At 40.6% G+C, this 23,509-nt stretch overlaps 1 long non-coding RNA gene across 1 annotated transcript in view; it reads right to left on the bottom strand.

The window, feature by feature from the left end:
- Positions 1-382: 382 nt before the first annotated feature.
- The window catches only part of LOC140481254 (uncharacterized), a 36,612-nt gene continuing 13,485 nt past the window's right edge, over positions 383-23,509 (bottom strand). The window contains exons 2-4 of the long non-coding RNA XR_011961487.1: positions 3,293-3,327; positions 1,433-1,584; positions 383-569 (exon numbers count right to left, since the gene is read on the bottom strand). This is a non-coding gene — a long non-coding RNA (uncharacterized lncRNA). The remainder of the gene's footprint in view (positions 570-1,432; positions 1,585-3,292; positions 3,328-23,509) is intronic.

Below are 23,509 nucleotides of genomic sequence, written 5' to 3'. Positions count from 1 at the left end.
GTTGACTTCGAAAGTAAATATCTCTGCTTTTTTGAAGTCTGTTTATTATTTTCCAATAATAATTGTAATAATCAATCTTGCAATGATGGAAGTCTCCTTTGAGCAATTGAAAGGAAATCATGATTAACCAACTGAACAATGAGCTCATTTAGACTGGAAGTGGTTGAAGGATAACAGTTCAAGGCAATCATTCAGCATGTGGCAAACTTGTGCAGGAGAGCTTCAAATGCAGTGCTGCTCAGTTAAGACCCAGTAGAAGTTTTCAGCTGAATCTTTCACCTCTTCCTCCATATTCTCTATCTCAATTCTCTTATCATTTATAATTTTCAGCATTAGCAATCAAAGAAAAAGTTTACACATTTTACTCATTTGAGAAGTTACACATGTAGGAAAGGTATTAAGAATTTGGGTATCAGAATTAACCCTACTTCAAGTATGACTAAGTAACACACTTAAACTTAAAGGTTATTGGAGTGGGATAGTCCCTTTCTTACTCATTTTCATCAGATCCTCCTCCAACTGATGCCTTTTTTGGTGCTTTTAGTTGATACGTGGCATTCCTTGAAAACCTGTCAAAAGTTAAAACCTGATCATACAAGTTATAATAACTGTTGCAATTGTTGCCTGCTGTTAATTCTACATACCATTTTCAACAGTAGACTCAGGATGGAGTCTAACACTAACATTCAAAATATTTAGTACGACTGACTAACCATTTTCAGAAGTCACTATTGCCCTAACTTTCCAAACTTCAGTTGTTGCTCTGGTGCTAGATGCAAGTGTAAAAAAACAAGCACTTTATGCATTCGATTTCATCACAAACTGTATATCAGCCCAAACAGCATAACTGCTAAGCCATAAAAGTGCTGGAGAAACTCAGCAAGTCTTGTAACATCTGTGGAAAGAGGAACAGAGTTAACATTTCAAATCTTATGATTCTTAATACAATCCTAAGAGATCTGCTGAGTTTCACCACTGCCTGAGATATCATGAACCTATTCTGAATTTTATACAAAGAAGCTGTCTGTGTGGAGTTTGCACATTCTCCCTGTGTCTGTGTGGGTTTCCTCCGGGTGCTCCGGTTTCCTCCCACAGTCCAAACGATGTGCACGTCAGGTGAGTTGGCCATGCTAAATTGCCACGTCAGGGGTAAATATTGGGTAGGGGAAATGGGTTTGGGTGGATTACTCTTCAGAGGGTCGGTGTGGACTTGTTGGGCTGAAGGGCCTGTTTCCACACTGTAGGGAATCTAATCTAAAAAAGTTCTTGATTTTCTCTTGCAGCCTTCAATGCCTGTTCCTCAACCTAATGAAGTTATTTTCTATTATCACCTGCAGCATCCTAAGCCAAATGGACAAGTACTTACTCACAAGCTTCAACAATTATAATGCAAGCTTTTAAAATGTAAGTGGAGCTTCTTGGTTTACTGTACCTTGCTATCAAGCTTGCTGATGCTTGAATGTTGATTCTTGGCCTTTCATCTGTGCTTTCACTTCTAAATTTACTCCATGGAAATATCCCAAGATAGGTTCTCCTCCAATTCTTGCTCTTTCCCTGTTTTGGCAGCTTCATATAATGAGACAGCTAAGGTAGAGAATTAATTTCATGGAATATTACAGTCTGTTCAGTGGTATAAGAAATTGGAATTACAATGTACAGTTTTATTTGAAAGGCTAACAGGAATCTTAAAGTGCAATTAGATTGTGAGAACAGAATGGCACAAGTACTGCAGATATTTAAGGAATAGGACCGTCTCCAGCATCATGGTAACTAAAAATAATTTGTCAAGAGGTAATAAATATCTCGTCAGTGTCATCCGCATCTGGACAGCATGTTTTTAAAAAGTGTGGTGGTCATCACGTCATTGCACTGAAGTGTTATATCAGAGCTGCAGAGTACAAATTCACAGGAAAAGCATTCTGCTCTAACGTACGCATTCAGTGTTTTGGCAAAGTGATCCCAGTGCAAGTTTATTTTATTCCTTGAAAATTGAAAAGGTAAATATATAACCTTCTTCACCTGTTTACATAGACTCCTTTTGTTGATGTAGATAACAGTTTCAAATCAGTTAAGGTTATTTTGTTCCAATTTTAGTTATTTTTAATCCTTTGACTTTCTCCCGTACAATTTTCTGGGGGACGTGGTTGTTCACAGTCTTTAAGAGGATATGTTGTAGGTTCAGTTCTGGTTACTGAGGGCAAGGACTGCTTTATGTAGCAGTCAGCAGGGGGTGCACCAAGTCAAGTTGCAAAGTTGCCTAACTTGTGACATCTTGCATTGGGGCACAGACAAAATTCTCACTTATTTAAAATTCAGAATAATTCAAATAAAATTGAAGTTGTACCATTTCTGTTTTGGCCCATTAGAATAGTTTTTTGAAGATTCAAAATCAATTACACACACATCTGAAGTTTCTTATTTCTCCACTTGATTGAAAAGGATATCGGCAGACATTAGCTGTATAAGAAAGTAACAGCACAAAGCATGATCACTGAAACATACCCACATTGGGGATAAATAATGTGCCATTATCAAACACTAATGTTTAAATTTTACCACTTAACACTTAAGAATAAGAGGATAAGCAAGGAAAGAGTGTGTCCATTAGGAACCAAAAAGTTAAGCCACGTGTGAACACAGCGAATGTGGGTAAGGTTCTTAATAAATACTTCATGGCTGCCTTCACAAGAAATGAGACCCATTATACACATATAAAGTGTGAAATATGGACAGGCTAAACATTGGAAGGGAGGAAGTAGTAAAGAATTCAATGTTTTTGAAAATAAATGGATGACTGGACATCGATGAAATATATCTAAGATTGTTCAATAAAACAAGGAAAGAAATTTGCAGAAGTTCTGACAATTATAATCCACTCCTCCCTGGCTACAGGAGCTGTGCCAGAGGATTAGAGAACTTTCAATGTTGTACTGTTATTTAGAAAGAGAGAAAGAGAAAAATAATTAGAGGCCAGTCAGCTTAACTTCAGTTGTGGGCAAATTATTGGAATCAATTCTGAGGCACAGTATAAACCATTGTTAAAAAGGCAGTGACTAGTCACGGAAAGTCAGCATGAATTTGCTGAGGATTTGTCTGATTAACTTGATATTTTGAAGAGGTACTATATGAGGTTGATGAGTGTAATGTGATAGACATGATTGACATGGATACATATGTGTGTATAGATCTATATCTAATTATGTAAAGCATGACTTTAGTCAGACTGGTCAAAAATATAACAATACATGGAAAAGTTTAGCCATCAGACTTTTTAAAATCTCTCTCCTCTCACCTTAAAAATGTGCCCCAGTCTTGAAATCCTCCATCCTAGGGAAAAGATATCTACCATTAGATTAGATTACTTACAGTGTGGAAACAGGCCCTTCGGCCCAACAAGTCCACACCGCCCCGCCGAAGCGCAACCCACCCATACCCCTACATTTACCCCTTATCTAACACTATGGGCAATTTAGCATGGCCAATTCACCTGACCTGCACATCTTTGGACTCTGGGAGGAAACCGGAGCACCCGGAGGAAATCCACGCAGACACGGGGAGAACGTGCAAACTCCACACAGTTAGTCGCCTGAGGCGGGAATTGAACCCGGGTCTCTGGCACTGTGAGGCAGCAGTGCTAACCACTGTGCCACCGTGCCGCCCATAAATGCCGCCATTAACTCTACCTATACCTCTCATTATTTTATAAACTTGTATCAGATCGCCTCTCAAATTTCTACATTTCACTGAAAAACGTCCCAGCCTATCCAGCCTTTCTTTATAACTCAAGCCTTCCATTCCCAGCAACATACTTCTGAACCCTCTCCAGCTTGATAATAGCCTTCCTACGTCCAGAAATGGACACAGTATGCATACATCTCCCCAAAAAGTGGACAATTTAATCTTGGAGAGGATAGGAGAAAATGTGAGCAGGAACAGAAGTCCAGCATTGATGAAGAAAATGTGTTAGGTGGCTGAGTACCAGCAGGCTACAGCTGGAGACATCAAAACTACTTTCACATCTTGACAAGAAAGAAAGTCATATTAGAAAGTCTGTTTCTCTCTACACATGCTGCCAGACCTACTGAGCTTCTTCAGCATTCTCATCTTGACACACTTCTTACTTAGCAAAATCAAGTATCACATTAAGTAAGGAAAAACAATAATAATAACGAATATAGGTGCTAAACGCACAATGAATAATTTCACATGGTCTATGGAATTTTTATATCTCTCAAAATTCACAGTCGACCTGATGTAGCAAAGCAGAAAGTATAAATACAGAATATATTCTCTCTGCCTTCAAATCTTTTCCAGCTTAATTTTTGATGTACTTGCCAATCCATCAGAAAAATGAGCTAAATAATGCAAGGAAACAAAAATCTAGAGTATTGTCAAATTATTTATGTGCTTTAAGTTGTAACAGCTACTGACGCATTGCACTCTTTTGGTCAAAGGATGAGTCTCATGCAATAGTTAGACAAAACAAACCATATCACAGAAGTATTTGCCTACATTCTTCATTTATTTCTAACTTTCTAAACCAACTTCACAGCTACGGAATTCAAAAGGTACTAACATTGTGTAAGATGTGGTATTACAATTATATCATTAGATCTATCAGTTTGAAGAACTGGCCTATTGCTGTGAATTTTTATAAGTATGTGGTACTGTAAAAATATCAATGTTGGGAATATTTTGAGGGAGTTAAAACAGACATCCTGCAACTACCTTCCGAATAGATAAGCTGAGGATGTGTGAAACACAATGCTCTTTCTGAAGGTATTTTTTTTCAGATCTGCTAAATTTCTTACAATTCAATGCCCATTGTATCCAATTGTTTGCCTTGGAAAATTAAGCTTCCACTCTATGTTAGTAAAACTAATTTTAAAATACCCTGCTTTAACTATCCATCTGCAGCCGAATTGCATTTATTTCTTTGGTAATTTCTCAGTGAACACATGAATATTCTAAGTTAATGAATAACATAACTGCGGTTAAAAGAAGCTTTGTGCACAGATTTGTGAATCTGATGTGAGAACTTTGAATAGTAATACTCACATTACTGGTAGAGGAGGTACCCTCACACAATTAAGGTACTTTAAAGGAACAAAGTTAATTTTACTTCCAAGAAACTGAACATTAAAAAATAATAAACCATGGCCTTGAGATTTCAATGGGCAGAAACCCTACAGAATTCCAAATGTGAAGATTTTGTGGGGATTACTGACGAAATTAAAGATTCTGATCCACAATTTCCTTGTGTCTGGAATCCTCCAACAGAATTCATTAAAGTCAGGCCATTAGGAGAGTTCTGCTTCCATTAAGCTAATGGTTACCCAGGGAAAGTTAGACAATTTAAAATTTAGAATAACTCTTGGGTACTTATTAAGCTGACCCATAACTCACCACACACTTACCCAACCATGCCTCTCTCGACTCCTTATATCACTGGACCTCTGACAATCATCTTCTTCCATCTTGACTAGATCACCCAACCCAACATGGCTTAATCCATCCCCCGCCTATCACCAACCCAAGATTCAATACCAGCCATGCCTGCCAGCACTACACTCCCTTGCCCATTGGACAGAAATCCAGGGGCTCAAGCAATCACTTAATTCCAATATTCCTATCCCACCACCAATGGCCCCAGTGCACCATACACTCAACCTACCCCAAGCTCTCTAACACTTATCTGCCACCCTAGTCACCTGGCACCTTACTCAACTGGCATCTTACCTAGCTGGCACTCTAGCTCACTCTGGCACCTTACTTACCTAACACTTTGGCACCATACACAGTAGGCTAAGTCTTAACCAACTCCCACCTTAATCCCATACTTAGCTAGATGTATTTACTCTTTCACTGCAGCTGACCACATGGCTGGCTGTATGGCTGGACATTTAACTCGCGGAACACAGCATGCTGACATGTTTTTTTCAAACTGGGGTATGGTTCCACCAACTACCCTGAACTCTGGGGGGTCTATGTTGATGTTAGGTTTGCACCAAATGACTGAAGGAGCAGGATGCTGAAATTCCCAACCAGAAATGTGGAGGTTAGTACAAATGGAGCAAGATTGGCTCAAAGGGGCAATCTAACTGTGATTACCATTTTCCCCAGAATATCTGGGTCAATAATACATTCAAACTGACTGCTTAGATTTCTGGAGCCATGTTAACAATGTCTTCAAATATACATTCTGACAATATTCTGAGAGTACTTTCTAACCTTCTTTTGACTTAAATTTTGACTCAACAGCTTTATATAACTGAATAGAAAGCTCGGTCAGAATTTATATTGGATCATTTTATGTTACTTATTATACCTCTTCTAAATACCTTGTTTATTCTATTGATGAATAGATGTTGGTTAAAACATCAGAATCACAGATGGTTTGGAAATTTGAGATGAAAATAATTTATGTATTCAGCAGCAGAAGGGCAGGTAGGAAGTAAATTGTTATGATCACAGAAAGTATAAAAGGCAGCATGTTTTAAATGGGGTTTTGGAGTTTCGGAGATCTGGTGTACACTGAGACTAATATTGTCATTTGGTGATAGTGTACATTCAGATATAAGGAGGCAATGTCACTCAAATATATTCTCATCACACCACACAAAGTCACATTTACCACCAATGATGGTATAATTTACCAAGATGGTATAATTTTGGTAGAAATGGGCGGTATATTCATCTGAGTGTGGAGGCATGTTTTGGTGTGAAAATAGCCACACTCATCATTTTGCAGGAAATCCATATCCCCTCTACAGCCCCAATCCCTGCCATTGCCCTTACCTTTTTTGGGGGGGGGGGTTGGGCATAAATTCCCAATGTACAAAATGCATACCTGCTTCCACTGAAATCAGGTTTCCCATTTTAAATGAAGGGCAAATATCAGATTTCCTCCCTCATGTTATTCCTGTCTGGTGGTGCAGGGCTTTGAAAGTCCATTGAAAGCATACCAGGCATGTAAGTTTGTGAGAATAAAGGAAATCCTGTTCAAGAGTCAGGAACATTCAGAAAGTTAAGTGCAAAATTATTTGATAGCTTCAAATTTCACTATTAGGTGCTGTGTAGTAATGTAGGTAGGTTTTTATTACATTGATTTATCACAAGAGTCTGTCTTGCAAAGGTAAATTGACTCTTCCATTGACCAACAGCATGTATTGCTTACATGAATTACAGAACTTGAAGATTTATATCAACAGAATACTGAATCTTTCATTATAAAGATGTTGTGAAACTTGAAAGGGTTCAGAAAAGATTTACAAGGATGTTGCTAAGGTTGAGGATTTGAGCTCTCGGGAGAGATTGAATAAGCTAGGGCAGTTTTCCCTGGAGCATCAGAGGCTGAGGGGTGACCTTATAGAGGTTTACAAAATTATGAGGGGCATGGATAGGATAAATAGACAAAGTCTTTTCCCTGGGTCGGGGAGTCCCGAACTAGAGGGCATAGGTTTAGGGTGAGAGGGGGAAGATATAAAAGAGACCTAAGGGGCAACTTTTTCACGCAGAGGGTGGTACGTGTATGGAATGAGCTGCCAGAGGATGTGGTGGAGGCTGGTACAATTGCAGCATTTAAGAGGCTTTTGGATGGGTATATGAATAGGAAGGGTTTGGACGGATATGGGACAGGTGCTGGCAGGTGGGACTAGATTGGGTTGGGATATCTGGTTGGCATGGACGGGTTGGATCGAAGGGTCTGTTTCAATACTGTACACCTCTATGACTCTATGACTAGGGATGAAGTCTAAAGAATATAGTGAAATTCTCTCTGGAGAAAGTGAGTACTGCAGATGCTGGAGATCAGAGTCGAGAGTGTGATGTTGGGAAAGCACAGCAGGTTAGGCAGCGTCCAAGGAGCAGGGGAATTGACGTTTCGGGCAACATCAGGATTCCTGATTATCTGCTTATGCCCCAAAACATCAATATTCCTGCTCCTCGGATGCTGCCTGACCTGCTGTCCTTTCTCAGCATCACACTCTCGACTCTGAAATTCTCTTTGCCAAATTATCAAAGGGATGCTCCAGAGAGTCAGTTTTAGGTGGCATCACTCCCAGCTTAGAGTTTTACTTGGCAGGAGCATAGGATTCCTGTCTAATGCAAGGTGACCTAACTGCTCCCAGCAGATAAAGCTTTATTTTTATTTGTTCTCCTGATATGGGTGTCACTGGTTAGGGCAATATTTGTTACCCATCATTAATTGTCCTTGAGAAGCTGATGCTGTGCTGCCTTCTTGAACCAAAGCAGTCCATAGCTGTGTGCCAAAGAAAAGATACCAGCACAAAGACATTCCAACAAGAATGGAAATTAAATGGTAAATTACAGAACACCACAACCAGATACCTAACAGCAATTCAACTGCCAGTTGGATAAGGAGAAAGTGAGGACTGCAGATGCTGGAGACGAGAGTGGAAGAGTGTGGTGCTGGAAGAGCACAGCAGATCAGGCAGCATCCAATGAGCAGGAGAATCGATGTTTCGGGCATAAGCCCTTCATTAGAAATGAGCTCATGTCCAAAATATTGGTTCTCCTGCTCCTCGGATGCTGCCTGACCTGCTACGCTTTTCCAGTACCACACTCCCTGCCACTTGGATAAGGATGGAATATTAAGCAGTGCAGGGGAATATAGAGAAAGAAAGAGGAAAGTAAGGCTAAGAATTCCTTGAACATATGAAGAACAGAGGTTATTGGTATATTTAACAGTTTTAATCATATCCTTGAACAAATATGAATGATAGTTTTACTAAATAGTCTGGGAAATAACTTTTCACCCTCCACAGTGACAGGGAGAAGTGCAAAACAAATCTACTTCTAAGATGATAGTTAATTTATACAGATTGGATTTGGATGGCCTAACTACATTCTGGTCGCAAAAATCTGAACAAAATGTTCCCATCGAGTTAATTATATTTGTTATGTCTGTCTTGGCATTTCAATGCAAAATATTATTCATATTCCAGATATGTGCTTTCTAGGAAAAGGTCCGGCAAGTGAAAACGATCCTGACACATTCCACACAATGAAGTGTGCCCAATGCTTTTCCGATAATAGCTTCATAAGCCACACCCTGTTTTTGTAAAGTGTCTTCTCATCACGTGGAGTCAAGTTACTTCTGCTGAGTTCATTCCAGGACCATAACCCAGACCCTATGATGTGTGTTTACAGTGTGAAACGTTGCTTAAAGACCTCAAAGTCCAGCCCCATATTGTTAACACAACTAAGGCCAGACAGGAACTGACCCAGAGCATTACAAGTTCATCAGACAATTCAAATTTTGAGTCCATATTTCCTGATTTTGTTTTTGCTTGTGCCATGAATTCTTTGGGGAGCCTTGTGTTACAAATAACTGTTTTAAAATAAAACATTCCAGTTTGACTTATTTGATTTCAATTGACTATTTGGATCACGCTTGAGTTATTTCCTTTACTGACTGAAAGCAGGAGAATTTCCAACAGGTAAAGCCATGGCTTACTGAGCTAAGAAAGCCAGTGGGATCTTCCAATATGCAGGGAGCCACACCCTATCTTAGGTCGAGTCCCCTTGGTCTTGCATCAAAAAATGTAAACTGAGGGTCTACTCACAGCACAACAGTCTGCTTCTCCAGTTTACTGGTCAGGTAGACTATTCTTCCTTATCCCGCCTGGAGCTGAAGTAATTGCAGGTCAGATAAGAGGAGATGCATATTAATTGGCCACTTAACACCTTATTTGGCAGTTGGACAGGAAAGCCAAACTTGGGCCTTTTCCTACAGAACAAAATTCCTGTGGTACTGGGAAAGCAGAAGTAACCTCCCTGATTTTCCAACTTTCCTCCCACCTCCTTCTCTGCCACTTCACAGCTAAGGGTAATTCAGACCTTGTATGATTTTGAAATGTGCTGCTTATCATAAAAGTAATCCACTGTTGAGCTTTTATCAACACTTATGGTGATGCGGATGTTCGACAATGTGCAATGGTGGCCCAAAATAAAATCCTTATGATTCTTCCTTTTTATTTTGGATAAGTATGTAGGTTCCAATTCTATGTATGTTTGTAACAGCACAAAAAAGTAAATACTTCAATAGTTTTTTTTAGGGATAAAGAAGAAAACTTCATGCTTAAGCTAAATGTTAACATGCTTTCTAGAATCAAATGTCTGCTTCCTATCCCCAACTCCATTCCCATTCACAGCTGTATTTCTAAGCTGTGGAAGAGTGCTGTGATTTTGCCAGGTGAGTAAGAGTCTTACCTCACAGATACCCAATCTGCCCTCTGATTTCTATCACTATTCTTCACTGACCAAATGTCTTCGTTCGACCAAATTAATATGGTTTTGTGTGTGGGAAATCATGTCTCACAAACTTGATTGAGTTTTTTGAAGAAGTAACAAAGAGGATTGGTGAGGGCAGAGTGGTAGATGTGATCTATATGGACTTCAGTAAAGCGTTCATTGGTTAGGCCGCTGTTGGAATATTGCGTGCAATTCTGGTCTCCTTCCTATTGGAAAGATGTTGTGAAACTTGAAAGGGTTCAGAAAAGATTTACAAGGATGTTGCCAGAGGATTTGAGCTGTAGGGAGAGGCTGAGCAAGCTGGGGCTGTTTTCCCTGGAGCGTCGGAGGCTGAGGGGTGACCTTATAGAGGTTTACAAGATTATGAGGGGAATGGATAGGTTAAATTGGCAAAGTCTTTTCCCTGGGGCTGGGGAGTCCATAACTAGGGGGCATAAGTTTAGGGTGAGAGAGGAAAGATATAAAAGAGACCTAAGAGGCAACTTTTTCACGCAAAGGGTGGTACGCATATGGAATGAGCTGCCAGAGGAAGTGGTGGAGGCTGGTACAATTGCAACATTTAAGAGGCATTTGGATGGGTATATGAATAGGAAATGTTTGGAGGGATATGGGTTGGGTGCTGGCAAGTGGGTCTAGATTGGTTTGGGATATCTAGTTAGCATGGATGGGTTGGACCAAAGGGTCTGTTTTCATTCTGTACATCTCTATGACTCTATGACGACAAAGCTGGGATTTAGCATTTTGTTAGCTGTAGATAAAAGAATCACTATGGGGAAGCCCAATTAGAAAATGCTACATTGGAAAGTAAGAACTGAATGCATTTTATATATTTTCCTGATCCACCCGTTCAGGGATTTTATTACAGACGGACAGCACGGTCGCTCGCACTGCTGCTTCACAGTGCCAGAGGCTTGGTTTCAATTCCTGCCTTGGACAACTGTCTGTGTGGAGGTTGCACATTCTACCCATGTCTGCGTGAGGTTCCTCCGGGTGCTCTGGTTTCCTCCCACAATCCAAAGATGTGCAGGTCAGATGGATTGGTCATGCTAAACTGCCCCATAGTGTTCGGTGCATCGGGTAGAGGAGTGGGTCTGGACGGATTACTCTTTCGAGGGTCGGTGTAGACTGGTTGGGCCAAAGGGCCTGTCTCCATACTGTAGGTAATCTTATTACCTCTGTCTATTTACCCCCACCCCCTCACCTTCCAAGGCCACCAACATAGCTTTCAGAGGAAGCAGCAATTTACCTGTATTTCATTCAGTCTAATCTACTGCATTTGCTGCTCGCAATGTGGTCTCCCCTGTCCAGGCGAGATGAAATGCAGACACTCTGTCCGCAAAAATGCCCCTGATCTTTCAGTTGCTTATACCACTTCAACAGATCACCGTGTCCTGTTATGACATGGGTTGCTTTGAACAGTCACTCATTCCTAAATTCCCCTTGGCCCATTATCACATTGTATGGCTTGCATTCAGCAAAGCCAGCTTATTTTCTCACTCTTAGCTCTTATTATCACGTATTCTCTTCTGTTCTGGCCTACTATCCATAATCTCCTTATTTATTGATCCTTCACATATCTCAATCTCTCTTTCTCTCTCTCTGGACTCTGTCTCCATCTATCTGCTCACCACTTCGCCCAACTTCATCTTCAGCATAAATTACTTTTTGTTAGATTAGATTACTTATAGTGTGGAAACAGACCCTTTGGCCCAACAAGTCCACACTGACCCTCCGAACAGCAACCTACCCAAACCTGGAGTAAACAACGGGTAGGGATAAAGCCCAAAAAGAGAGAAGAACGGAAAAAGGAATAGTTAACAATCTGGCTGGGAGGGTGAAAAGCTGTTATTGGAGACTGTTAGTGGCTCACAATAGGTAGCTGGTAATGGCAGACTATGTAATAACAAATACTGGATTAGTGGTGCTGGAAGAGCACAGCAGTTCAGGCAGCATCCAACGAGCAGTGAAATCAACGTTTCGGGCAAAAGCCCAATAACAAAGCCTAGTGTGTGGGGTAGGGGCTGGGACATGGGGGAGTTCAGGCCATAAAGTTTTTAACTCGACATTGAGTCTGGAGAGCTGAGGGTCCCCAAGTGGAAGATGAGGTGTTCTTCCAGCTTGTGCTGAGCTTCACTGGAGCAGTGCAGCAAATCTGAAACAGAGATATCGGACAGGGAACAAGGTGGTGTATTAAAGTGGCAGGGAATTGGAAGCTCAGTGCCTTCGTTGTGGGCAGAATGTAGATGTTCTTCAAAGCAGTCAAACAGTCTATGCTTTGTTTCCCTAGTGTAGAGGAGACCACATTAGAAGCAATGAATGCAATAGACTAGATTGTGAGAAGTGCAGGTAAAGTGCTGCTTCATCTGGATGGTATGTTTGGGCCCTTGGATGCTAAGGAGGGAGGAAGTAAATGGGCAGGTGTTACAGCTTTGTCAATTGCAGGGGAAGGTGCATTGGTGGATGGGGAGGTTGTTGGGACTGGAGGAAGAGTGGACTACAGTGCCCCAGAGGGAACAGTCTCTGTGGAAGGTGGACAAGGGAAGGGAGGAGAAATGTGTCTGGTGGTGGCATCTCACTGGAGGTGGTGGAAATGGCGGCTGATGATCATCTGGATGTGGAAACCATAGTGCTCCAGTGCAGTTCAGCACAAGCTGGAAGAACAACACCTCATTTTCCGCTTGGGGACCCTGCAGCTCTTCGGACTCAATATCGAGTTTAATTACTTTAGGGCCTGAACTCCCCCATGTTCCAGCCCCCTACCCCACACACCAGGCCTTCTTCGATATAATCTGCCATTACCCACTACCTATTGTTAGCCACTCACAGTTTCCATTAACAGCTATTCACCTTCCCAGCCAGATCGTTAATGACGCCTTTGTCTGTCCAACTGTTCTTCTCTCTCTTTGTGCTCTATCCCTATCCATTGTTTACTCCTTTACCTGCTGAGATTTTTCAGCAACTTCTGTTTTTGTTACCATTGTTTCCTAACTGGCAATTCTGATGAAGAGTCACTGGACTCCAAACATTAACTCTGCTTTCTTTCCATAGGTGCTGCCAGACCTGCTGAGTTTCTCCAGCAATTTCTGTTTTTGTTTCACATTGCCAGCATCTGCAGTGCTTGGATTTATTCTGTAACAGGTGGGACTTAGAATCATAGAATCCCTAAAATGAGAAAGAGGCCTACAAACAGCATCCCATCCAGATCCAGCCCCTACCCTATCCCTGTAACCCCATGTTACCATGGCTAATACACCTAGCCTACACATCCCTGGGCACTATGGGGCAATTTAGTATGGTCAATCCACCTAAACTGCACAAATTTGAATTGTGAGAGGAAACCAGAGCACCCAGAGGAAACCCACGTAGTCATGGACAGAATGTGCAAGCTTCATACAGGCAGTAACATGAGGCTGGAAATAAACTCAGGCCTGGTGCTGTGAGTCAGCAGGACTAAACACTGTGTCATTGTGCCACCCAGGACCGGAGCCAGGGCCTCTTGGTGTAGAGGTAGGGACATTACCATTGTACAACAAGAGCTCCAAACAAAAATTATGTATTTTCATCCAATCTATTCAAGCACATGTCTGGGATAAGTGGATCTTTGGGGGTCAAGAGGTAGAGACAATATGATTGTACCTTCTTACATCAATTTAATATGAGAGTAAATAATGACCATTAGTGAATTGAAGGCGAATTCAGCTAATTATTGTACTGAATGAACGTATTTGGATAAATTTTGCTATTTATCAATATTTTAAATCTTGTTAATTATAAGTGATGAATGTCAAAATCCAGAGCCGGTTTTAGTAGTGCCAAAAATATAAGACATTAATCTCTTTTTCACAAGGCTCCTGCAAACTCCTGGCTATTGATTCTATTTCTGCAAAATTCTATATCATGCAATAGGGTGAATGCCTTATTTACTAACCAAAGTACCGTCTATGGTAGGCAGTGTTGATTTGTGCACAATGTCTTGCTCTGTTTTGTGAAGTTTTGATCTATGCACTCTGAGGCTAGAAGACCTTGATGTCACTGAAACATGTTGGATACTGGCCCTTCCTTCCAGAGTGCTGTAAGCCACAATCATATGTTTACCTGAAATCCCTGTCAGCTTCTTTTTAACCCCGATTTCCTCTGTTTTTCTCTCTTTGGGATATTATTTAATGGGCAAGTGAGATATTGCTGTATTTTTGTAAGTGTCATGACTTAGGGCGGCATGGTGGTTCAGTGGTTAGCACTGTTACCTCACAGCACCAGGGACCCAGGTTTGATTCCCACCTCGGGCAACTGTCTGTGTGGAGTTTGCACCTTCTCCCTGTATCTGTGTGGGTTTGTTCCAGTTTCCTCCCACAGTCCAAGGATGTGCAGGTCAGGTGAATTAGTCATGCTAAATTGCCCATACTGTTAAGTGCATTAGTCAGAGGGAAATGAGACTGGGTGGATTACTCTTCGGAGGGTCGGTGTGGACTTGGGTCAAAGGGCCTGTTTCCACACTATAGGTAATCTAATCTTAACTGGGAAGATTGCTCTGATAATCATGTCCTGCTGTTCCTCCAGCCGTCATAAAATATGCAAATGTATAATATTGGAAAGACGCAATCAATTTATCTGTCTGAATGCTACTCAGGACAAAACAGCTCACACCACATTATGGGAATCACAGTGGATCAGGCAGCATCTGTGAAGAGAGAGCAAGCTAATATTTCGACTCCCGATGAATCTTCATCAGAGCTCTGTGACTCCCAACGTTGTTTGCTTTCAGTATAGGTTCCAGCATCTGCAATAATCTGCTGTCAAACCAGATTGTTATTGACAGAAGATTCATTGTAACATGCCTAATTTTAACAAAATAACAAAAGGAAAAAATGAACTCTGATCTATTACTTTGCAACTTATCCTATACCCCTTCAAACCTCCCAATTCAAACACACTCAATAATGATTCAGATAGACAAAATACAGGGGTGAAAAAAGATTATAACAGGGTAAACAAAATTCTTAAGATCAGAAGTCCAAACTAAAAGGTGGTAGCTTAATTTTTCACTGTCCTTTTGACTTTAGTCATGGTGACATGTTATTTTACAGACAGTGTAAGCTGTTCTTTAATTTATGGATGGTCGGTTGCTTTTTTTCTTGTTAAAATATTTTTTCTTGGTTTTTCAGATTTTTTTCCCATAGAATGTGAGAGACGACGAGATAAATGCTTCTTGTTTACATGCTCAGAAAATGTTCTCTGCTACCCCTACCGCTTACAGCTTTAAACACTCTGCTGCTCAACCAATTAAAAGGCTATTTTCAGGTCGAATTTCCTTAATTCCAAAGACAGTCAGTACCCCTCAATCTTGAAATCACCCTCTCACTGCTTCAAAGAGCAATATTTATCTCACAGCTCAAGTAATATGGAGGACCTGATGTTTCAAGTTGTAAAACTTCTGATATTTCAGTTAAATCAGTCGATCTTTCATTTCAGTTTAGAGTCACCCCAAAAAAATGCCCGGTCTCTTCCTCAAATGACATTTTATACATCTGTGACAACAAAGTAACTGTTAGCGATTGTTGGTCATGACCAATATGCAGCCCAGCTTGAATCTGTTCTCACCTGATATACATATCAGTACTTTACAGCAGGGGGTTATTAGAGAGCGTTCAAATGTAATATCTAATGTTTTCAGCGCATCAATGTTATTTTATGATTAGTCACCACAACACAGTTCAGCTAGAGTTATTTTTAAAAGTTAAACTAGCTCTTTTGATTTGATTGATCTGTTTTCTGATTAGGGCTTTTGTGGTTAGTTGGGTATATCCCTATCTATGATCTAGAAGCTCTGGCTTTAAGTCCCATTTCAGGATCTAATGGCTAAGGAGCTTCAATTTGCGGCAAAAGTGGTTGTAAATCCTACCAATATAAGCCATGCTAGAGCAGGCATGATGAGCAACCGTGTCTTGGAATGAAAATGAGACTTTACCACTACTATCCATAGCCGAGAGTGTGGTGTTGGAAAAGCACAGCAGATCAGGCAGCATCCGAGGAGCAGGAGAATCGACGTTTCAAGCATAAGCCCTTCAACAGGGCTATTTCCAGATGAAGGGTTTATGCCCAAAACATCAATTCTCCTGCTCCTCAGATGCTGCCTGACCCGCTGTGCTTTTCCAACACCACACTCTCGACTCTGATTTCCAGCATCTGCAGTCCTCACTTTCTCCCACTGGAATCCATTGCCAAGAACTACAACATGAATGTAGGAGTGCATGTTGCATTAGGGGGGTACCAATGGCTGAAAGCCTTCCGCAGCCAAATGCTTGGCGTTCAATCCCCATTCCAGTTGCAGTGACTTTGAGACCTGACTCCTTACCTATTCATGGTGGAGACAGAAACATAGACAAATGGAGCGAGAGTAAACCAATCAGTCCATGCAGAACCTGCTCTGCCATTTAATATGATCACAGCCAATCTTCAATCTCAACTCCATAATCCCACATTCTCCCCAAGTCCCTTCATTCCAATAGTTTTAGAAATCTATCTATTTCTCTCTTGCATGTATTCAGTTACTTAACTTCCATTACAATAGAGAAATGCACAGGTTCACCACCATCTGCATGAAGAAATGTCTCCTCTTCTCAATGTACAGTTCTGGTCCCCTCACTATTAGGAAGGATGTGACTGCACTGGAGGAAGTGCAAAGGAGATTCACCAGGATATTGCCTGAAGCAGGACATTTCAGCTCTGAATAGAGGCTGGATAAGCTGGGGCTGGAGATAGGAGGTGACCTGATAGAGGTGCATAAGATGATGAGGGGAATTGATGGAGTGAATTGTTGTGCAGTGTGTCAGGCCTCTATTTTTGGACCAGGAGGTCTGGGTTCAGTCCCACCTGTTCCAGAGGTGTGTAATAACCTTTCTGAACAGGTTGGTTCGGAAAAATAGTAAGTGGCTTTTCCCTTCCGTTGAAGGGTCAATAACAAGTAATTTTGAAATGAAAGACAGGAGGTTTGGAGGGGATTTGAAGAAAACCTGTTTCCCCAGAGCACGGTGGGTGCCTGGAGTGCACTGCCTGGGAGAGTAGATGAGGAGGGAAGCCTCACAATCTTTAAAAAGTATTTTAATGAGTATTCGAAGTGTCATAACATTAAAAGCTATGTCCCTAGTGTGGGGAAATTTGGAGTTGTGTAAGTACAAACATGTACAGAAATGTTGGGCCAAAGGGCCTTTTCTATAGTATATCTATCTATGTAGCCTATGTAATCAATTATTCTAGACTCCTTTCCCCAGTCAGAGAAAAACAATATCCCTGTCTCCAGTTTATCTAATCCTGTCAGAATTTACATGTTTCAATGAGATCCCATCTCATTAGTGAGTTTTGAGAAGATTTGTAGCTCAGATTGAGGTTCTGGATGTAAGTTTGCTCGCTGAGCTGGAAGGTTCGTTTTCAGAGGTTTCGTCACCATATTAGGTAACATCATCAGTGAGCCTCTGGTGAAGCACTGTTGTTATATCAAGACACCAAGATAGAAGAGGATGAAATAATGGTCTCCTTTGATGTAACAGCCCTGTTCACATCTATCAACATCAACCTTGCCAAGGAAACACTGACTACATTATTAGAAGAACCAAAGGCACAGACACCAAACACTATCAACTTCATCAGCAAGGACAATATCGTCAAGCTGGTGGACCTATGCCTTACCACAAACTTCACCTTCAACAAAAAAACTTACAGACAAACCAACGGAACATCCATGGGATTTCCAATATTAGGGTTCTAAGCAGAGGCAGTAATGCAGAGACTCGAAAAAACAGCTCTGCCAACCATCCAACCCATCCGCCACATTTATGACACCTTTGTCATCACTAAACGAAACAATTTAGAGGAAGCCTTCAAGGCCATCAGTAATTGGGGGGGTGGCACAGTGGCTCAGTGGTTAGCACTGCTGCCTGACAGCACCAGGGTCCCAGTTTTGATTCCAGCCTCGGGTGACTGTCTGTGTGGAGTTTGCACATTCTTCCCGTGTCTGCATGGGTTTCCCCCAGGTGTTCCGGTTTCCTCCCACAGCACCAAAGATGTGCAGGTCAGGTGAACTGGCCATGCTAAATTGCCCCATAGTGTTAGGTCAATTAGTCAGAGGGAAATGAATCTGGGTGGGTTACTCATCGAAGGGTCGGTGTGGACTGGTTGGGCCGAAGGGCCTGTATCCACACTGTAGGAAATCTAATTTAATATCCTTACTGGCACAAAATTCACTAAAGAGGAGGAAAACAACAATAAACTGCCATTCCTAGATGTCACAGTAGAGCGAACAGCAAATGGGGAACTTCAAATCAGCATCTACAGGAAACCAACACATACTGACCAAATACTGAACTACAGAAGCAACCATCCCAACACCCACAAACAGAACTCCATTAGAACTTTATTTCAATGAGCCACCGCACACTGCAGCACAGAGGAACTACACAGAGCACAGGAAAATCACATCTACAGCATATTCAAAAAGAATGGGCACCCAATGAACACAGTCCATTGATTTGTCGGCAACAAACCCCAATAAGCAGACAAAACACGTCCAGAAACCCTAGCCATTCTCTCCTACATCAAAGATATCTCAGAAATGACTGCCAGACTACTCAGACCCCTTGGCATCATGGTAGCCCACAAATCCACCAACAAACTAAAATCGCAGCTAATGAACTTGAAGGACCCTATACAGACAACAAGCAAAACTAATGTCATTTACAAAATACCTTGCATGAACTGTAACAAACACTATATTGGACAAACAGGCAGAAAAGTAGCCACCAGGATACATGAACATCAACTAGCCACAAATAAACATGACCCACTCTCACTAGTATCCTCACATACAGATGAGGAGGGACACCACTTCGACTGTCACAACACATCCATCCTAGGACAAGCCAAACAGAGACACGCGCGAGAATTCCTAGAAGCATGGCATTCCAACCGGAACTCTATCAGCAAACACATTGGCTTGGATTCCATTTACCACTCCCTGAGAAAAAGAGCAGGAAATGACATAACTGTTGGAAATGACATCACCACAGGAAATGAAATCACCAACCTGAGGAAACCTAAACACATAAATAAAAAGCAGGTCAAAACACCAGTGCTTCACCAGAAACTCACTGAAGATGTTACCTAGTATGGTGATGAAATGTCTGAAAACGAACCTTCCAGCTCAGCGAGCAAACTTATATCCATCCCCTCTCATTGGTTTAAACTTCAGTGAGTACAGGTATAGTTGACCCAACCTCTCCCTAGATGACAAAACTGCCAACCTGGGAATCAGTCTGGTGAACATTTTTATTGTACACCTTCTATGGCACGTATATTAATATAACATCAGTAGTTAGTAAATTGTTAAGCATCTATTATAAAATGCCAGGACATAAAAAGCTATGTACCAAGAGCAGGTAAATGGGATAAGTGAGGGTTGGCGTTTGTTGGTTGGCATAGTCACGGTGGGCTGAAAGGCAAATGGTATGCTGATGTTCATTGCAAGAGCATCTGAGTACAGAAGCAAAAGTGCCTTATACAACCAAGATTGCACACAATACTCCAGGCGTGGTCTCACCAACACTCTGTTTGGCTGTATAAGGCACTTTTGCTTCTGTACTCAGATGCTCTTGCAATGAACATCAGCATACCATTTGCCTTTCAGCCCACCGTGACTATGCCAACCAACAAACGCCAACCCTCACTTATCCCATTTACCTGCTCTTGGTACATAGCTTTTTATGTCCTGGCATTTTATAATAGATGCTTAACAATTTACTAACTACTGATGTTATATTAATCAGTCTATAATTCCCTGTTTACACCCCCCTCTTTTACAGAGATGGATTTTACTTTCCACTCTCCAACCTGCCAAAACTATTCCAGAATCTGTAGAAATTTAGATGATGACAACTGAAACAACTGCATAGAGACTGGTATCCTGTCACCAAGTTATCCTTTATTTACACATGCACAGTAGATAGACTCTGACAAGCTAGCTCACATCCAGTCCCTAGACTGAAGAGACTCTCTGAATCTCCTGTTTATGTCTGTCATCGTGACTCCTTTATTGACCAAGGCTAACAACCCCAATTAGGGATCTCATACACAATGCGAGTACTTGGCTCTTGTTACAATCACTATAACAACCAATGAATCCAATACTTCCCGGGCCACCTCCTTTAATACCCTGCAATGTGGGTTTTCAGGTTGTGAGGATTTATCAGCTTTCAGATCCATTAATTTCCTCAATTTTTTTTACTAGTACTAATTTTCTTCAAATCCTCCTTGTCAATAGACCTTTCTTCCTTATTCAACTAAAGTCTTTGTTTAATTACTCTGCCATTTCTTTATTCTCCATTATCAATTCTCCTGTTCCAGATTTAATAAAAGCAGATTACTGCGGATGCTGGAATCTGAAACCAGGGTCAGTTAGACTCGAAGCATCAGTTCTTTTCTCTCCTTGCAGATGCTGCCAGACCTGCTGAGATTTTCTAGCATTTTCTCTTTTGGCTCCTATTCGAGACTGTCAGGCATCAGTATTTATCTTCACTATTAATTTTCCTTTTAAATAATTATATAAGTTATTACAATCTGCTTTTATATTTCTGCAAATTTAGTCTCATTCTCTGTTTTCACACTTTTAATTAATCATTTTGTCCTTCTTTGCAGAACGCAAACTAGACTTTGAGGAGGTTGTATTGTATGCAAAGAACTTTGAGTTTAACTAAGTTTTGAGATAACCATTGTTAATAATCATTGTTTTGAGATAACCGTAATGTAAAACATTTGATTTTTCCACAATTTTTCACCATCTGAACTGAGTTATTTTAAATTTGTTCTCAAGATATGGGAGTCTCTTTTGTTCATTAATCAATTTCCTAATTTTCAACAAAGGGGCATCAAAAAGTCTTTCTCCTTGCTTGCATTCAAATGGAGTTACCTTATCTAAGTTCAGTTGGTGCAGCATTGACGATCAAACAAACCCTAGAGCATCTCAGTCTGTATAGTTCACCAGCTCCACTAAATAGTTCCAAATGAACCCATAGAAATCTTTGACAAGCATTGATCAAATTTACATCATAGCAAATATTTGAAATTTTTGATCAAATACAACACCATGTCAATTTTGAAAGATATCTATCCCCTATTTCCTCCCGACAAGTTGCCTGCATGCTCCCTTTTCATCCATGCTTAATTGTAAAGTCACAGTTAACTCACAATTTAAAAAAAATTCAATTTGAACAGCATAAAGGTGAATAGATAATCTCTTTGGGGATTTATTATAATTGTAAAAGAACTGTACTGGAAGGCTTCATTGTGTCAACCTGATCCACACCCCGATGACAGATTGTTTTGTTTAAATAAGTAATTGTCAGACTCTTTCGCCTGATTAAACACCTATTTATTTGGTATTGAGCTCACTACCATCTGGAGGTGTGTACCTTGTCACGCAGTGAGCTCTGTTCATGTGCCAAGTGAATGGTAATTTCGATAGCTACGTAAATCAAAACTCAATGAATAATCAGACTAGGTTATTGCACAGTAGACCAGTTGACAGATTGGAATTGAATTGTTCTGATTGGAAATAAATACATTGAAACACTTTCCTGGAAGCAAATATGTCATAGCATATTTTTCGTGGAATGTATACTGTGCTTCGACTGTGATGATCTATTGACTTGGACTTTATGGCTTTAATGACAGTGATGTTGGCACGACTAGCTGTCATTACTCTGTAAAATAGACATCAACTTCTGGCAGACACAAAAACAGAAACTGCTGAAGAAACTCTGTGGAGAGAAAAATAGAATTAATGTGAGGTATAGATAGATAGCCAAGGCTTTTCCCCATGGCAGAAATAGCTGTCACGGGGGGGTCATAATTTTAAGGTGATTGTAGCAAGGTTTCGGGGAGATGTCAGAAGTAGGTTCTTTACACAGAGCGCGGTGGGTGCGTGGAATGCACTTCCAGTGGTGGTAGTAGAGTCAGAGACATTAGCAACATTTAAGTTGCTGCTGGACAAGCACATGAACGGCAATAAATTGAGGGAGGTGTAGGCTAGGTTGATCTCAGTTTAAGACAAATGCTTGGCAGAACTCGTGGGCTGAAGGGCCTGTACTGTGTTGCACTATTCTATGTTCTATGTTCAAAGTCCAGTGATTCTTCTTCAAAACTATTCTGTTTTTGCATGTTTCAGATTTACATCATTTGTAGTTCTTTATTTTATTTCAGCAATCTCTGGCATCTGCACTTGCTCAATAAAATACTGATATCTAGAAGTTGCTGGCCAGATTCCCTGCTATTTCTTGTGGTGTGCTAGTGACATCTTCACAGAAGACTATTAACAAAACAAATTCATTGAATTGATGTCAACACCCATCTTTTACATTACCATCCTCACTGTGAAGACATTTAAACTCATTATACCTTGTTGACTGAGGTGCAGTTGGATTTTTAACAGTGCATTAAGTCATAATCATTGCTGAAGAACCTCATTGACCACGAAGAAGGTAATTTTGTAAGAAAGAAATTTTAACTTTTTTGTCTACATGATTAAAGTTGCATTTTTTTTTAGTTTGCAGTTTCTTAAAAGTTGATTTATGGTGTTCTAACACACTGTACCCAGTGTGTACATTAACACGCAGTAATGTAATAGCCAGATCCTTTACTAATTTTGTCCATATCTGTAAAATATTTCTAGTTCACATTGTGTTATACATATATCTCCTGTAAAAGTGACATTTTTTTAAAAAAGGAAAGTGGGTAAACTACCCTAGAGAATTTTGGATGCTCAGTGACAGTGCAGAGATCAATAAATGTTTGGTTGCTATGGGAATCAAATGATAAGGAGATAATAAGATTAGAGAAGACAAATTGTGATCTTATTGAAAAAAATTGAGCAGGATGTCACGAGGGGTCATAATTTTAAGGTGATTGCAGGAAGGTTTAGTGGAGATGTCAGAGGTAGGTTGTTTATGCAGAGGGTGGTGTGTACATTTTCTATTTCTGAAGTTCCTACGTTACAAATATTACGTACTATGAATAAGAAGAATACAGCTTACCAATGAATTCACAGTTATGAATATAGAAATTAGATGTAGGAGTATTGATTCTGACTTTCCAGCATCTGCAGTCCTCACTATCTCCAAACAGCAGGAGTAGACCATTCAGCCCTACCAGTCTGCTCTGCTATTCAACAAGATCATGGCTGATCTGATGA

Source organism: Chiloscyllium punctatum, chromosome 9 (assembly GCF_047496795.1).
Source record: "Chiloscyllium punctatum isolate Juve2018m chromosome 9, sChiPun1.3, whole genome shotgun sequence".
Classification (NCBI taxonomy): domain Eukaryota; kingdom Metazoa; phylum Chordata; class Chondrichthyes; order Orectolobiformes; family Hemiscylliidae; genus Chiloscyllium; species Chiloscyllium punctatum.
Note: the sequence above shows the minus strand (reverse complement) of the source record. Positions and strands in the feature narration are given on the sequence as shown.